Consider the following 19,345-nt stretch of genomic DNA (forward strand, 5'->3'; position numbering starts at 1 on the left):
TATTAAATTTACTATGAGTCCCTTTGCTTTGCAAAAATTTTGGATTTAGTCCCTATAATTTGATCATTTTAATATTTATACTTTTCAAATTGGTAAATTTTAGTCCTTTTACTTTTCAAATTTTGAAATTTTATTCCTAACCCTAAACAATAATAGTTAAATTCGTTTAGTTAAATTCAACTATTAATTTTGAACTGTTCATATTCTCCAATTGGACCATTCTAAGTCTTATATTTTTGAATTTTCAAAGTTCAATCTTGACAAAAGTAATAGTCGTTAATATATGATAAATGAACTTTTAGTGAGTAATATGTGGAAATAATAAACTGACGTAATATTATAATATTATAATATATTTGACGTATCAAATTTTGAAAATAGCATATAACTTAATTAATTTAATGGCTATCATTTGATGAACATTGAAATTTTAAATTTTAAAAAGTTCAAAGGCTAAAAATGACTAAATTAAAGTGTAAGGATTAACTCCACAACTTTCATAAAATACAAGGAATAATATATAGCTGAATTTAACCAAAAAAATTCAATATGCTTGAGTCAATTTTTTCTTAGCAAGGATCAAAGAAGCTTCTGCAATTGCAAAAATCAACCATATCATAATTTCATAACAAGAACGCAGATTTATATGTCTGATCTATCTTTGTCTTATGATCCAAGATAAAGAAAGGAGATAACTTTAATTAAAACAAAAATTATGCATCTCTCCACGGTTTCCATTAACCTGCTGCTGTTAGTAATAGTACTTTCCGTGCTTAGCTCTACCAGCGAATCTCAGCAGCCTACTTATCTCTATCACGACTGTCCTAACACCACCACTTTCTCCATAAACAGCACTTACCAAGCCAATCGAGGTACCGTCTTATCTTCTCTGTCGTATAATAGCACCCGTGGAGATGGTTTCTACAACACAACCGCAGGCAGCATCCCTGACACGGTTTACAGCCTTTCCCTATGCCGCGGGGATCTTTGTCAAGCGTGTGTTACCTTTGCCACCACCGATATCTCCCAACGTTGTCCCAACCAAACAAGGGCGGTGGTTTGGTTGGACGAGTGTCTCCTACGATACTCGGATCAATACGATACTCGGATCAATACATCTTTTCCGTTGTGAATGAAGAACCTTCAGTTCTGTTGGCTAACAGTCAGAACATCACTGACCAAAACCGTTTCGACCAACAAAGTACAAGTGTTAATGAATGATACAGCAACCCAGGCCGCAAACGCAGCAACTGGCTCATCGAGCATTCATTTTTGACCCAACTCTTTTAAGTTTTTAGCCTCCAATTTGATTGAGATTTCTAATCTCCCTTGTAGACTAATACAATCCAATAATTTGACTCGGAATTTTTTTAGTCAAGTATCGATGAATTTTCTGCAATGGAGACAAGTATTGTCCTTTATACAACAACCCACATATTATAACTTGAAAAGCTGGTATCTCTTGTCCTATAACCCAAGCTAAAGCAAGGAGATGACTAACCTGGTGCTGTTAGTAATGATCCTTTCCTTGCTTTGCCCTGCAACTGAAGCTCAGGTTCCACGGCCTAGTTATCGGTACCATGTTTATCCAAACACCACCACTCTCACAGTTTTTAAATTGGATTTTTTCAACAGTTCTAATTATACTAGTTTATCAAAAGTTTACTTTTAATTTTTATGATGTGACATTATTTTGTATAAAATTATAATGCATTAAATACAAATCCAAATAAAAAGAATTAATATTTAGTTTTAATTTTTTTATGATATATCATGATCTGCATAGAATTGTACATCCTCAAAACCAAGATTTATACCTTAAAATAAAAATCAGGACTTATAAAATCGTCTTTGTTATTACATGTATAGAGAAAAACAACAGTGTTCACTTGTTACAATTCAATCACTATATATATTTTATTATTCCCCTTCTTGTTGAGCTTCAAGTTAGATCTCGTTCATTCTTAGTTGAATTTGAAAACTCAAACGGATTAATTTGAATCTAATTTAATCTAATCTAATTTTATTATTAGAAAATAACAATTGAATTTATTTATTTTAAATTGAAATTGACACAAATTAAATTGCTTTAAATAATTTGAACTAAAAAAACTCCTAAATAAGTAATTTACAATTACTAGAATCTAAAGGTAGCAAAACTCAAAATGACTCAACTTGAAAAATCAGAGAGTCAAATTCATATAACTCAAAACATAAAGTTACCTAAATTAAAGTATAAGAATTAAATTCATAATTTTTGGACTAATAGCAGAATTTACCCAAAAAAATCAATGGACTTGACTAAAATTTTTCATAGCAAAGATCAAAGAAGCTTCTGCAATGGAAGAAAAATCACCCATATATATCATAATTTCAAGACAAGAACCCAGATTTATATGATTGATCTCTCTTGACTTATGATCCAAGATAAAGAAAGGAGATTACTTTAATTAGAACAAAAATTATGCAAATCTCCACAGTTTCCATAAACCTGTTGTTGTTAGTAATAGTACTTTCCTTGCTTGGCCCTGCAATTGAAGCTCAGCAGCCTACTTATCTGTACCACTCTTGTCCAAACACCACCACTTTCACCGTAAACAGCACTTACCAAGCCAACCGCAATACCGTCTTAACATCGCTGTCGTCTAATAGCACCCGTGGTGATGGTTTCTACAACACAACCGCAGGCAGGAGCCCTGACGTGGTATACGGTCTTTTCCTTTGCCGTGGGGATCTTTCTACCAGCGTCTGCCAAGCGTGTGTCACCTTTGCCACCACCGATATTTCCCAACTTTGTCCCAACCAAACAACGGCGGTGGTTTGGTACGACCAGTGCCTCCTACGGTACTCGAATCGAAATATCTTTTCCGTTGTGGCAGAAGAACCTGCAGTTAGATTGCGTAACACGCAGAATGCAAATGGGACAGAAATCCCTTTCGACCAGCTAGTGGCTGCCACAGTTGTAATGAACATGAACGATATAACAACCCAAACGGAAAATAAACCCGCAGGTTCTAAAAAATTTGCGACAAGAGAGACCAAACTTTCAAGTTTTCAAACACTGTACACGCTCGCCCACTGTACACCGGACTTATCAGGCAGTGCTTGTAGTAGATGTCTGCAAGGAGCACTAGAAAGTCTTCCAACTGGATGGCAAGGCGGAAGAGTGTTGAGTCCTAGCTGCAACGTCAGATATGAAATTTGTTGAAAAATCAAATAAGGTAAGTGTTGAAAAGTCAAAAATGGTGGGAGGTGCAATTGGCACCCAAAGAAAAAAAAAGTTGGCAAGTTGTTTAAAGTTGAAAGGGATAATTGCAATTTTGGTCCCTAATTTTTTTAGGCCATTTGCAAGTTAGTCCCTAAACCTCAACTATAAATAGGCCTAACCATTTCTCATTTAAACCATCCCAACCAATCTTTCTCTCTTAGTTTTCTCTCTTCTCCATTTGAGAATTCTTAAAGAATTCTATTTGTTCGTAATATTTTGGAGATAGTAAAGTTATCATCCGGTGTTAGTGCAGGGGCGTAGGTATAATTCTACGAACCTCGTTAAAATTCTTGTGTTCTTTCTTGTCCTATTTTTCTTTCAATATTTGAGGTATAATAGTAGTATTTAATTGTCCTATTAAATTACGATAGAAGGAATATTCTGACTAAGGAAAGACTTGGTATTTAAGAGATCCTTGTGATCCACCTCTCTTCCCTGGGAATTGAACTTTGTGTGATTTTTTAGTACAATAATTTACACGCTTCCGACCCTATTGAAACAACAAGTGGTATCAGAGCCGAAGGTTAATCGTAGTATGCTCTGTGGTTGCAGTTTAAACTGATCTTCCACATCAGAAAAGATTTCCTTAGGTATATTGAAAGATTATGGAGAAAAAGGTCGATGTAGGAGCTTCAACATCGTCTATGTGGACAAGACCGACAATTGCAAATACAAGATTGGCCGTGGAGATCTTTGATGGCACGGGCCATTTTGGTAAGTGGCAAAGTGAGGTTCTAGATGCCCTTTTTCAGCAGGGTCTAGACATTGCCATTGATGAAGAGAAACCAGATGATGTACAGGAGAAAGATTGGAAGGCGATCAATCGGTTGGCATGTGGCACAATTCGATCATGCCTTTCTCGAGAGCAGAGGTATGCTTTTTCAAAGGAGACTTCTGCAAATAAGTTGTGGGTGGCACTTGAAGAAAAATTTTTGAAAAAAAACAGTCAAAATAAGCTCCACTTGAAGAAAAGACTGTTTCGCTTCACTTACGTCCCAAGTACCACAATGAATGATCACATCACCAAATTTAATCGTTAGTCACCGATTTGCTAAATATGGATGAGACATTCAAAGATGAAGATTTGGCTTTGATGTTGTTGGGGTCACTTCCGAGGAGTTTGAGTTCCTAGAAACTACTCTACTTCATAGCAAGAGTGATATATCTCGAGCGAAGTGCATGCGGCCTTATACTGCTTATGAACAGAGAAAGAAGGACAAACAGAAAAACTCAATCGAGATCTGAAGCTTTAGTAGTCCGAGGTCGTTCATACACTCGGAAGAAAACTCGAAGGGAGATCAAAGTCAAAATCCGGACTCGGAAAGATGAATGTGCCTTTTGTCATGAGAAAGGCCACGGAAGAAAAATTGTCCAAAGTGAAGAATAAGGGAAAAGTCTTGTAGATGCTTGTGTTGTAAAGTATGATACCGGTGACTCGAACTATCATTGGTTGCATCATCATCGTCGTTCCATTCGGATGAGTGGATATTGGATTCGGGTTGTACCTATCATATGTCCCTAACCGGAGTGGTTCTCGATTTAGTTGATCTAAATGGAGGAGTTGTTTATATGGGCAATGACAATGCTCAAAACTGTTGGGATAGGTTCAATCCAATTAAAGAATCAAGATGGATCAACCGAGTTCTAAGCGATGTTGATGCGTGCCCGGTTTGAAGAAAATCTCATCTCATTGGGAGCCTTGGAATCCAATGGTTCAGTTATTACTATGAGAGATGGGGTTTTGAAAGTGACATCTGGCGCACTTGTGATATTGAAGGGCATCGGAAAAATAACTTGTATTACTACCAAGGTAGTATGTTATTGGAGCGATCATGCAGCCTTCCGGCAACAAAGAATTGGACTCAATGCGGTTGTGGCATATGAAGTTGGGACATGCCGGTGAAAAATCCTTGCAAATTCGCAAAGCAAGGATTGTTGAAAGGTGCAAAGGCTTGCAAATTAAAATTTTGCGAGCATTGTGTTCGGGAAAGTAAAAGAGAGTGAAATTAAGACTGCTATCCATAATACAAAAGGTATTTTGGAATATGTTCACTCAGATGTATGGGGCCTTCCAAAACACTTTCGTTGGGAGGAAAACACTACTTTGTTACTTTTGTTGATGACTTTTCGAAGAGTTTGGGTGTATACCATGAAAACTAAGGATGAAGTGCTTGGAGTTTTTCTTAAATGGAAAACTATGATCGAAAACCAGACTGGCAAGAAAATCAAGCGGCTTAGGACGAACAATGGAGGGGAATATAGAAGTGATCCGTTCTTCGATGTGTGCCAAGAGTATGGTATTGTTCGACACTTCACAGTTAGGGATACACCACAACAGAATGGAGTGGCAGAGCGTATGAATCGAACATTGCTGGAGAAAGTTCGATGTATGTTGTCTAATGCTGAGTTGGGCAAGCAATTTTGGGCTGAGGCTGTGACATACGCTGGTCATCTTGTTAATCGTTTGCCATCATCTGCATTAGAAAGGAAAAACTCCTATGGAGGTATGGTCTGGAAAACCGGCCACAGATTATGATTCCTTACATGTGTTTGGATCCACTGCATATTACCATGTGAAGGAGTCAAAGTTAGATCCGAGGGCAAAGAAAGCTCTCTTTATGGGAATCACTTCTGGAGTGAAGGGATTTCGTCTTTGGTGCTTAGACACAAAGAAAATGATCTGTAGCAGAGATGTTACCTTTGATGAATATACCACATTGAAAAAGGTAGCAGATAAAGATATTCAGACGAGCGATACTCCACAGCAGGTGGAGTGTACTCCAAAACAGGTGGAGTTTGAGCAGATGGGGATTTGCCCAGTTAATAAATCTAATTCTCCAGCCATAATGGAGGAATTAGAGGTTGAAGAGGTTCTGACCCAAGAACCGTTAAGTACACCAGAACCAGTTGCAGTTGCAAGGCCACGGAGAGAAATTCGTAAACCTGCTCGATTTACTGATATGGTGGCCTACGCCCTTCCCGTTGTTGATGATAATATTCCTGTCACTTATCAAGAAGCAATGCAAAGCTTAGAAAGTGACAAATGGAAATGCGCCATGGATGAAGAAATGCAAGTGGGTATTTGCAAAGAAAGATGGATCTCCTAGCAAGAAAGATGTTCGCTACAAGGCAAGATTGGTAGCTAAATGCTACGCTCAGAAGGAGGGAATTGACTACAATGATGTATTTTCCCCTGTTGTGAAGTATTCCTCCATTAGAATTTTGTTGGCCTTGGTAGCAGAGTTGAATTTGGAGCTAGCTCAACTTGATGTTAAGACGGCTTTCTTGCATGGTGAATTAGAAGAGGAGATCTATATGACTCAGCCCGAAGGATACAAAGATGCTGGTGGTAGAAATTGGGTTTGTAAGTGAACAAATCGCTATATGGATTGAAGCAATCCCGAGGCGATGGTACAAGCGATTTGATAGCTTTATGAGAAGCGTATACACAAGAAGTAAATATGACAATTGTGTGTATTTGCAGAAGTGCATGACGGATCTTTCATTTATCTACTCTTGTATGTTGATGATATGTTAATCGCTCAAGAGCCAAAAGAGATAGATAAGTTGAAGGCTCGGTTGAATCAAGAGTTCGAAATGAAAGATCTAGGTGAGGCCAAGAAGATTCTCGGCATGGAGATAAGTAGAGATAGACGAGAAGCAAGCTTTGTTTGAATCGAAGCAATATCTGAAAAGGTATTACAATGTTTTGGTGTAAATGAAAACACAAAACATGTAAGTACCCCACTTGCTTCTCATTTGAAACTTAGTGCTCAATTTTCTTGGCGAAGAAGAAATAGAATATATGGCAAAAGTCCCATATGCTAATGCAGTTGGGAGTTTGATGTATCGATGGTGTGTCTGTGACCGACATTTCACAAGTTGTTGGAGTTGTGAGCGGTATATGCATGATCCTCGAAAAGGACATTGGCAAGTCAGAAATGGATTCTACGGTATCTTCGAAAACCGTAGATGTTGGTTTAATTTTGAACAGGATGAAGCACTTGGTTAGTTTGTAGTTGGATATGTTGATTCCGACTTTCTTGGTGATTTAGATAAACGTCGTTCAACTACGGGTATCTGTTTACTCTTGCGAAAGCCCCAGTGAGTTGGAAGTCTACCTTACGATCTCTGATGAGTGTGTCTACTATAGAGGCGAAATATATGGCGATTCTGAAAGTCATTAAGGAGGCTATTTGGCTTAATGGATTGTTGAAAGACTTGGGAGTTGTTCAAAGTCACATAAGTTTATATTGTGACGATCGAGCGCTATTCATTTAGCGAAAAATCAAGTCTATCATTCAAGAACCAAGCATATCGACGTAAGATATCACTTTGTGCGGGAAGTCTTTGAAAAAGGAAAAATTCTACTTCAGAAGATTCCGACAGCAGATAATCCCGCAGATATGATGACCAAGGTGGTAACAACAATCAAGTTTAATCATTGTTTGAACTTGATTAACATCCTGAGAATTTGAGCACCTTCAGGTGTATGGAGCTCGAGAGCGCATTTGAAGGCACTACAAAAGATAGCTTTATCGAATTTGGGGAGTTGAAGGAAATGTGTGAAGATGTGATTATCCTAATCAAATCTTCAAGGTGGAGATTGTTGAAAAATCAAATAAGGTAAGTGTTGAAAAGTCAAAAATGGTGGGAGGTGCAATTGGCACCGAAAGAAAAAAAAGTTGGCAAGTTGTTTAAAGTTGAAAGGGATAATTGCAATTTTGGTCCCTAATTTTTTTAGGCCATTTGCAAGTTAGTCCCTAAACCTCAACTATAAATAGGCCTAACCATTTCTCATTTCAACCATCCCAACCAATCTTTCTCTCTTAGTTTTCTCTCTTCTCCCATTTGAGAATTCTTAAGGAATTCTATTTGTTCGTAATATTTTGGAGATAGTAAAGTTATCATCTGGTGTTAGTGCCCGAGGACGTAGGTATAATTTACCGAACCTCGTTAAAATTCTTGTGTTCTTTCTTGTCCTATTTTTCTTTCAATATTTGAGGGTATAATAGTAGTATTTAATTGTCCTATTAAATTACGATAGAAGGAATATTCTGACTAAGGAAAGACTTGGTATTTAAGAGATCCTTGTGATCCACCTCTCTTCCTTGGGAATTGAACTTTGTGTGATTTTTTAGTACAATAATTTACACGCTTCCGACCCTATTGAAACAACAAAATTTACCCCTTCTATAATCTAACGGCAGTTTCACCTCAACCTCCTCCAGCCCCAGGTTTATCCTTACTGTTAATTGATAAATTTGATTCTTTCCTTTTTCCTTTTTTATAGTTCACGAAAAAAAGAAAACAAGATTCAGTACATTCTCTTTTCTTTTTTTCTTTTTGGTCAGTAATTTGTAAATTAATATATAGGTAAAGAACAAGCCCATGTTTTCATGAGGATTATAATGAACTGAATTGAGAATATCTAATTCTACTCTTACTTAATCAGAGGAAGAGAAACAAAACAAATCAAACCGGATTCCAGTACTTGTTGCAAGTTTATCAGCAATTTTTGGGCTGGCTGTGGTTTTTATCTCTGGTTTCTTCATTTGGAGGAGGAGAAACCGTCGAGGTACACATCGGAGTGATCTTTCTGGCAAGTATTATAGCTTCTTTTTATATTCTTATGCTGATCATATTATGATTTTATTACAGACAAAGAAAACAGCCAAGAAGTTCAATTACTTGACTTGGTAAATGAGCACTCAAGGGAAACTTTTAACGGAGAAAGTGGGGAGAGATCTCGGGAGTTTCTTCTATACAGTTGGATATTTTACATGCAGCGACAAATCACTTTTCTGATGAAAATAAGCTGGGACAGGGTGGATTTGGTCCTGTATACAAAGTAATTATATAACTTGAAACTTTTATCTGAGTTGGCTTTAGAACTGATCTATGCGAAATAAGTATGTGAATATTCCTTGCATTTGAACTTTGATATGTTATGTAAATGACTGAATTCTTCCAGGGAACATTAGCAGATGGTAAAGAAATTGCAGTTAAAAGGCTGTCAGAAACTTCCAGTCAAGGTCTTGTTGAATTCAAGAATGAAATCATGTTAATTGCTAAACTACAACATAGAAATCTTGTGAGGCTCTTAGGATGTTGCTTAGAGAAAAATGAGAAGTTGCTTGTATATGAATTCATGCCCAACAAAAGCCTGGACGTTTTCCTATTCGGTTTGATTCTTGAACCTTTAACTAATAAGAAAAAAAAAACATGAAATAATTAATGAAAATGTACTCATTTGTTTTTTTTTTCATTTTTTCCACATTTATATCAGATTCGAAATTAGCTGCTCAACTGGATTGGCAGAAACGATTCAACATTATTAAAGGAATTGCTCGAGGTATTTTATATCTACATGAAGATTCTCGTCTAAAAATTATACACAGGGACCTTAAAGCAAGTAATGTTCTACTCGATTATGAGATGAATCCGAAAATTTCTGATTTTGGTATGGCAAGAATTTTTGAAGATAAAAATGAAGCAAATACCAATAGAGTCGTTGGAACATAGTAAGTATGCATATTTTCATAACACATTCCTTTACAGTGAGAGGCTTGTGGGAATATTGTTATTTAATTATTTTCTTTGTTTATAAAATTTTCTATGATATCATCTAATTTTATTTTAATAAATTGTCTCTTTATTTCTTATGAATTAAAATAGTGGATATATGGCACCAGAATATGCTATGGAAGGACTCTTTTCTATCAAATCTGATGTTTTCAGTTTTGGTGTCCTTTTGTTGGAGATTATTAGTGGAAAAAAAGAACAATGGTTTTCATCATTTAGAGCATGGTGAAAGCTTGTTGACTTTTGTATGTTCTTTGTCCTCCCTTTTGTCCTCAAACTATAGATTAAATGTTTTAACTATTCTACTACTAATTTTAAGCTACAATTGTAGGCATGGAAATTATGGTCCAAGGGCGAAGGAATGGAGCTAATAGATCAGGTCCTTGTTCCTTCTTGTGTGGCTTTGAGGTGCTTAAATGCATTCATATTGGGCTATTATGTGTACACGAAGACCCGGCAGACAGACCAACCATGTCATCTGTGATTTTCATGTTGGCAAGTGATAGTACCATAACACTTCTTTGTCCATCTGAACCAGCATTTTCCGTTGGGCGTGCAATTGCAAAGCCAACTGAACCTATTTCAGATGATCGAGTCTTTTCGGTTAATGAGGTCACAATTTCAAATTTCTCACCTCGCTAATTTGATTGTTGTACGAACAATACTAGTTTATCAAAAAACTTTCATTTTTATTTCCCAGTTTGAATTAACAACTATGAATACTAAAGCCATGATTTTTAAGAACTTGAACTTGAACATGAAACTATATATACATATATTTGAATTTTAAATTGAGTATGAAGTTGGTGACAAATCAATTTAAGAATATTAATTTTTACTTAATTGTTTTTAATGTATCGAAGCACCTAAGAAAGTTGAAAATTATATGGATTTATACTTTCTAAAGTATATATAATTTAGCTATTCTTTGCAATTTGCATAAGGAAACAAACATATAGCAGGGAAGAGTGTGATTTTTATACTCTTGTAATGATAAAGGAGTTGCAATAATTTATTTCATTAGTTCACACTTAATCTGGAATTCAATTCCAATAAAAGAATCCAATTAACTTCCAAAGAATAGTCTTACATCTAGAAATTAAGAGTTTGGATACGTGTTACCTTGTGCAAAGTGTCGCTACTTTGTGCAAGTTTCTCATATGCTCTTAGATTAATTCAAATTATATGGAAAATTATAACTGTATTTGACAAAATTATAAAATTGTATGATGTATGTTGCCCCGACAATGAATATGACATTTTATTATTCAAACCCGACGATTGAATCAGGAAATAGACTGTTTCATTTAGTAATATCAGTAACCATGTCGATGGAACGCCTTCACTGTCCCAGACATGCTCATGTAGCCAACTGCCACATTGAATATTATTTTTGGTTCACTTCCTCCCCATCCATTCATCGGGAAACCCTAAAACAAAATATAGCAAGAATAGTTCAACATGAGTAAATTAATGTTTTTAGTCATATTGACAAAGAAATGACTGACTTGTGTAGCATCCTCGAGCATAAGCTGCTTTATCATCTTCAATTTCTGAGAACCGGTCAACAAAATACAGCCACCTTCGACAATTGAACTTTTAATTTGTAAGTGAGTTCCTTAAAGAAACTGGCAACGGAAATTTCAAGAACAACATTGTTTCTCTTCTTGTTTTCAGGTTTAACATTTACATACCTCATTACTCTCACTATTTCCTTCGACCCTTACATCCAGCGTTATTGGGCGAACTGTTGAAAAGTCAACAAAGGTAGGAAGCAACTTGTTAAAAAGGTGAAGCAAGTTGCACCGAATGTTTAAAAGTTGAATGGGATAATTGCAATTTTGGTCCCTAATTTTTTAGGCCATTTGCAAGTTAGTCCCTGAACTTCAACTATAAATAGACCTTCTCATTTTTCATTTCAACTATCCCAACCAATCTTTCTCTCTTAGTTTTCTCTCTTCTCCCATTTGAGAATTCTCAATGAATTCTATTTGTTTGTAATATTTTGGAGATAGTAAAGTTATAATCTGGTGTTAGTGCCCAAGGACGTAGGTATAATTTACTGAACCTCGTTCAAAATCTTATGTTCTTTCTTGTCCTATTTTTCTTTCAATATTTGTGGGTATAATAGTAGTATTTAATTGTGCTATTAAATTACGATAGAAGGAATATTCTGACTAAGGAAAGACTTGGTATTTAAGAGATCCTTGTGATCCACCTCTCTTCCCTGGGAATTGAACTTTGTGTGATTTTTTAGTACAATAATTTACACGCTTCCGACCCTATTGGAACAACAAGTGGTATCAAGAGCCGAAGGTTAATCGTAGTATGCTCTGTGGTTGCAGTTTAAACTGATCTTCCACATCAGAAAAGATTTCCTTAGGTATATTGAAAGATGATGGAGAAAACGGTTGGTGTAGGAGCTTCAACATCGTCCATGTGGACAAGACCGACAATTGCAAATACAAGATTGGCTGTGGAGATCTTTGATGGCACGTGCCATTTTGGTATGTGGCAAAGTGAGGTTCTAGATGCCCTTTTTCAGCAGGGTCTAGACATTGCCATTGATGAAGAGAAACCAGATGATGTACAGGAGAAAGATCGGAAGGCGATCAATCGGTTGGCATGTGGCACAATTCGATCATGCCTTTCTCGAGAGCAGAGGTATGCTTTTTCAAAGGAAACTTCTGCAAATAAGTTGTGGGTGGCACTTGAAGAAAAATTTTTGAAGAAAAACAGTCAAAATAAACTCCACTTGAAGAAAAGACTGTTTCGTTTCACTTACGTCCCAAGTACCACAATGAATGATCACATCACCAAATTTAATCAGTTAGTCACTGATTTGCTGAATATGGATGAGACATTCAAAGATGAAGATTTGGATTTGATGCTGTTGGGGTCACTTCCTGAGGAGTTTGAGTTCCTAGAAACTACTCTACTTCATGGCAGGAGTGATATATCTCTGAACGAAGTCTGTACGGCCTTATACAATTATGAACAGAGAAAGAAGGACAAACAGCAAAACTTAATCAGAGATACAGAAGCTTTAGTAGTCCGAGGTCTTTCATACACTCGGAAGAAAATTCAGAAAGGGAGATCAAAGTCAAAGTCCAAACTCGGGAAAGATGAATGTGCCTTTTGTCATGAGAAAGGTCACTGGAAGAAAAATTGTCCAAAGCTGAAGAATAAGGGAAAAGCTGCTGTAGATGCTTCTGTTGCAAAGCATGATACCAGTGACTCTGAACTATCACTGGTTGCATCATCATCGTCGTTCCATTCAGATGAGTGGATATTGGATTCGGGTTGTACCTATCATATGTCCCCTAACCGGGAGTGGTTTTCTGATTTAGTAGAACTAAATGGAGGAGTTGTTTATATGGGCAATGACAATGCCTGTAAAACTATTGGGATAGGTTCAATCCAATTAAAGAACCAAGATGGATCAACCAGAGTTCTGACTGATATTCGGTACGTGCCCAGTTTGAAGAAAAATCTCATCTCATTGGGAGCCTTGGAATCCAATGGTTCAGTTGTTACTATGAGAGATGGGATTTTGAAAGTGACATCTGACGAACTTGTGATATTGAAGGGCATCAGGAAAAATAACTTGTATTACTACCAAGGTAGTACAGTTATTGGAGCAGTCGCTGTAGCTTCCGGTAACAAAGAATTGAACTCAATATAGTTGTGGCATATGAAGTTAGGACATGCCAGCGAAAAATCCTTGCAAATTCTGGCAAAGCAAGGATTGTTGAAAGGTGCAAAGGCTTGCAAATTAAAATTTTGCGAGCATTGTGTTCTGGGAAAGCAAAAGAGAGTGAAATTCAGCACTGCTATCCATAATACAAAAGGTATTTTGGAATATGTTCACTCAGATGTGTGGGGCCTTCCAAGACACCTTCATTGGGAGGAAAACACTACTTTGTTACTTTTGTTGATGACTTTTCCAGAAGAGTTTGGGTGTATACCATGAGAACTAAGGATGAAGTACTTGGAGTTTTTCTTAAATGGAAAACTATGATCGAAAACCAGACTGGCAAGAAAATCAAGCGGCTTAGGACAGACAATGGAGGGGAATATAAAAGTGATCCGTTCTTCGATGTGTGCCAAGAGTATGGTATTGTTCGACACTTCACAGTTAGGGATACACCGCAGCAGAATGGAGTGGCAGAGCGTATGAATCGAACATTGCTGAAGAAAGTTCGATGTATGTTGTCCAATGCTGAGTTGGGCAAGCAATTTTGGGCTGAGGCTGTGACATACGCTGGCAATCTTGTTAATCATTTGCCATCATCTGCATTAGAAAGAAAAACTCCTATGGAGGTATGGTCTGGAAAACCGGCTACAGATTATGATTCCTTACATGTGTTTGGATCCACTGCATATTACCATGTGAATGAGTCAAAGTTAGATCTGAGGGCAAAGAAAGCTCTCTTTATGGGAATCACTTCTAGAGTGAAAGGATTTCTTCTTTGGTGCTTAAGCACAAAGAAAATGATCTGTAGCAGAGATGTTACATTTGATGAATCTGCCACATTGAAAAAGGTAGCAGATGAAGATATTCAAACAAGCGATACTCCACAGTAGGTAGAGTGTACTCCAAAACAGGTGGAGTTTGAGTAGATGGGGATATGCCCAGTTAATAAGTCTAATTCTCCAGCCACAATGGAGGAATTAGAGGTTGAAGAGGTTCTGACCCAAGAACCATTAAGTACACCAGAACTAGTTGCAGTTGCAAGGCCACGGAGAGAAATTCATAAACCTGCTCGATTTACTGATATGGTGGCCTACGCTCTTCCCGTTGTTGATGATGATATTCCTGTCACTTATCAAGAAGCAATGCAAAGCTTAGAAAGTAAAAAATGGAAATGCGCCATGGATGAAGAAATGCAGTCTCTCTGGAAGAATAATACTTGGGAGTTGGCGCAATTACCGAAAGGTAAAAGGGCAATCGGATGCAAGTGGGTATTCGCAAAGAAAGATGGATCTCCGAGCAAGAAAGATGTTCGCTACAAGGCAAGATTGGTAGCAAAAGGCTACGCTCAGAAGGAGGGAATTGACTACAATGATGTATTTTCCCCTGTTGTGAAGCATTCCTCCATTAGAATTTTGTTGGCCTTGGTAGCACAGTTGAATTTGGAGCTAGCTCAACTTGATGTTAAGACGGCTTTCTTGCATGGTGAGTTAGAAGAGGAGATCTATATGACTCAAATCAAGGATACATGATGCTGGTGGTAGAAATTAGGTTTGTAAGTGAACAAATCGCTATATGGATTGAAGCAATCCCGAGGCGATGGTACAAGTGATTTGATAGCTTTATGAGAAGGCGTATACACAAGAAGCAAATATGACAATTGTGTGTATTTGCGAAGTTGCATGATTGGATCTTTCATTTATCTACTCTTATTTGTTGATGATATGTTAATCGCTTCGAAGAGCCAAAAAGAGATAGATAAGCTGAAGGCTCAGTTGAATCAAGAGTTCGAGATGAAAGATCTAGGTGAGGCTAAGAAGATTCTCGGTATGGAGATAAGTAGAGATAGACAGAGAGGCAAGCTTTGTTTGAATCAGAAGCAATATTTGAAAAAGGTATTACAATGTTTTGGTGTAAATGAAAACACAAAACATGTAAGTAGTACCCCACTTGCTTCTCATTTGAAACTTAGTGCTCAATTATCTCCGAAAACTGAAGATGAAAGAGAATATATGGCGAAAGTCCCATATGCTAATGCAGTTGGGAGTTTGATGTATGTGATGGTGTGTACGAGGCCTGACATTTCACAAGATGTTGGAGTTGTGAGCAGGTATATGCATGATCCTGGAAAAGGATATTGGCAAGCTGTGAAATGGATTCTACGGTATCTTCAAAAAACAGTAGATGTTGGTTTAATTTTTAAGCAGGATGAAGCACTTGGTCAGTTTGTAGTTGGATATGTTGATTCCGACTTTGCTAGTGATTTAGATAAACGTCGTTCAACTACGGGGCATCTGTTTACTCTTGCTAAAGCCCCAGTAAGTTGGAAGTCTACCTTCATCTCTGATGTCGTGTCTACTACAAAGGCGTAATATATGGCGCTTCTGAAGTCATTAAGGAGGCTATTTGGCTTAATGGATTGTTGAAAGACTTGGGAGTTGTTCAAAGTCACATTAGTTTATATTGTGACAGTCAGAGCGCTATTCATTTAGCGAAAAATCAAGTCTATCATTTAAGAACCAAGCATATCGACGTAAGATATCACTTTGTGCGGAAAGTCTTTGAAAAAGGAAAAATTCTACTTCAGAAGATTCCGACTGCAGATAATCCCACAGATATGATGACCAATGTGGTAAAAACAATCAAGTTTAATCATTGTTTGAACTTGATTAACATCTTGAGAATTTGAGCACCTTCAGGTGTATGGCGCTCGAGAACGCATTTGTAGGTACTACAAAAGATAGCTTTATCGAATTTGGGGAGTTGAAGGAAGTGAAGATGTGATTATCCTAATCAAATCTTCAAGGTGGAGATTGTTGAAAAGTCAACAAAGGTAGGAAGCAACTTGTTAAAAAGGTGAAGTAAGTTGCACCGAATGTTGAAAAGTTGAATGGGATAATTACAATTTTGGTCCGTAATTTTTTAGGCCATTTACAAGTTAGTCCCTGAACTTCAACTATAAATAGACCTTCTCATTTTTCATTTCAACTATCCCAACCAATCTTTCTCTCTTAGTTTTCTCTCTTCTCCCATTTGAGAATTCTTAATGAATTCTATTTGTTTGTAATATTTTGGAGATAGTAAAGTTATCATCTAGTGTTAGTGCCCGAGGACGTAGGTATAATTTACCGAACCTCGTTAAAAATCTTGTATTCTTTCTTGTCCTATTTTTCTTTCAATATTTGAGGGTATAATAGTAGTATTTAATTGTGCTATTAAATTACGATAGAAGGAATATTCTGACTAAGGAAAGACTTGGTATTTAAGAGATCCTTGTGATCCACCTCTCTTCCCTGGGAATTGAACTTTGTGTGATTTTTTAGTACAATAATTTACACGCTTCTGACCCTATTAGAACAACACGAACATCATCGGCAACTACACCGCCAATAGTGCCTACGAGCGTGACCTGAATAGAATCTTCAAGGAGATCACCTCTATAACAAAATCCAATTATGGGTTTTACAGCAACAAGGTCGGCAAAGTCAACGCCATGGCACTTTGCAGAGCAGATGTTAAGCTAGATGTTTGCTCTAGTTGTTTAAACGAAACTATATCAAAGGTCAAGCTGGATTGTCCTAACAACAAAGAAGCCATCGGATGGTCTGCGGATTGCACGTTACGGTACTCAAACACAAACCTCTCTGAGATTGGAAATTGATCCTCAAACATGTCTATATAATACAGGCTCTACAGCTGATGAGTACTTTTAGCTCAGACTCGGAGAGTTGTTGAGTGACCTGCGTAGTAAAGCAGCAGCAGGGGTGCTCGCTTAAGTCGCTGCGGGTAACTCAATCACCGAAGTGCTTTGGAAAGGTTACACGCTCTAGTGCAGTTGACTCCTGATTTGTCTGAAATGTTAATGTGAAATCATGTTAACGTGAAGGATGAAAACGAGTGAAGATAGAAAATTTGTTAATTTATAATTTTTTTCTTACTTGGTAGCTTAAGCAATAGATTGAAAAAAATTTCATCTTCACTCTTTTCAATCCTTAGTACTAAATAAAGCTTAAATTACATGGAAATCTAGTAAGACTTGTAGGATGTTATTCAGGGGAAAATGGAAAGTTACTTGTATACGAATTGATGCCTAACAGAAGCCTGGACGTCATTTTGTTCGGCTTGATCCTACATCTATATCTGATTTGAAATTGGACTAGATTGAAAGAAAATATCTAATATTATTAAAGGAATTGTCCGAGGTTTTTTTATGTTAGAATTATAAACTAAAATATCTTTAAATTATATAATTTATTTATTTTAAATAAAAATATCATTTATATAATTTTCTAATCGAGTTAATGTGCAATTTACTCACCAACTTAATCAAAAAAATTATTAATAGAATTACATACTAATGTGGCTTATGTGCCTTAATGCATTCAAATTTATTTATGGTGTGTGCAAGAAGACCCATTGTGATTGTCATGTTGGCAAGTGATACTATAAAGTTTCCTGGTTCAGTTGAACAAGCATTTTCTGTTGTACATATCATTGCAATACCAATTGAGTACATTTCAAATGATGAAGTTTTTTTTTATTAACGAAGTCACAACTTCAAAATTTTCAATTGGCTGATTTCATCACTATTCTAATTTTAACAATATATATTTGAATGTAAAATTAGTATAAAGTTGATAATGAATCAATTTATGATTATTATTTTTAGTTTATGGAAAGCACTTGAATTAGTAAAGGTCAAACTCGCATTAATTTATACTCTCATTTTAATTAGTTTTGTAAATTTTTTTAATAATCTTATTATAAAATATAATTATATCTTCTTCTTTTTTACACAATACTTAGAATTATTTATAGTCCGTCCCCAACCTACAAATAGGAAGATAATACGTTTCAACGCACTCAAACCAACATCCTTCTGCATTGTTAACAATGCCCATACCAATCAAGTTAAAATTCAATCGGCAATCAACTCTGCAAATTATATCGCAATTAGCAAACATATCATACTGAAGAAGCGAACAACATGATTATTAAACATGAGTTATTTGATTTTATTTTAATTTGAAAATATAAAATAAAATTTTAAATTTTGTATACAATAATTTATTTAATTGATTTTGATGTTTTGAAATTTAAATTTTAATATTTTAAGGTAAACAAGTAGAATATGAAAAAGAAATTATATATTATTTTAATTTATACCTTTTTTTCACTTTAATCTTTATTTTTTTTACTCCGATCAAATACTTTAAAAAAATTATTTTTTTGTATAACCAAAATAAAAGCTGTTTAAAAGTTGAGTGGCTAAAATGAAAGTGTAAATATGATGTGACGCACTTAAATGACCAAAATGAAAATACAGTAAACATTGAATGACAAAACTCGACAATTTACCTCAAATCGTCTCTATTCTAACACACGTTTATATCTTGTTGGTGTTTTACTCAAATTCAAAATTTTATGTAACTTTTTTCAAAATATAAATATCGCATTTGATCATTAAAATGAATAATTTAAATTTAAATCAACACGAATCAAATTAATTTCAATTCAAAATAATTCAAACTTAACCTACTCTCAAAATCTAACTTAATATTATTTAATCTGAAGCCAAGGACTAAGTCGAATAATTTTTAGGGGTTGGATGAAATTTTAATTTTTATAGTCTATTTTATAACTTTATTAAATTAAATTTTTATAATTTTAAGAGTCCAAAGTGTAATTTTATTTTTATTAATTTAAAATTTTAAAAGCTTAAATAATAATTTTACATTTTAAATGTCTGATTATTAAAAATTTAAATGATTTAAATATTAAACCACTCAAATCCAATC

At 35.8% G+C, this 19,345-nt stretch overlaps 1 pseudogene; it reads left to right on the top strand.

The window, feature by feature from the left end:
- Nucleotides 1-2,275: 2,275 nt before the first annotated feature.
- LOC108451360 (cysteine-rich receptor-like protein kinase 10) lies at nt 2,276-10,597 on the top strand (annotated as a pseudogene).
- Nucleotides 10,598-19,345: the final 8,748 nt, after the last annotated feature.

Source organism: Gossypium arboreum, chromosome 10, assembly GCF_025698485.1.
Source record: "Gossypium arboreum isolate Shixiya-1 chromosome 10, ASM2569848v2, whole genome shotgun sequence".
NCBI lineage: Eukaryota > Viridiplantae > Streptophyta > Magnoliopsida > Malvales > Malvaceae > Gossypium > Gossypium arboreum.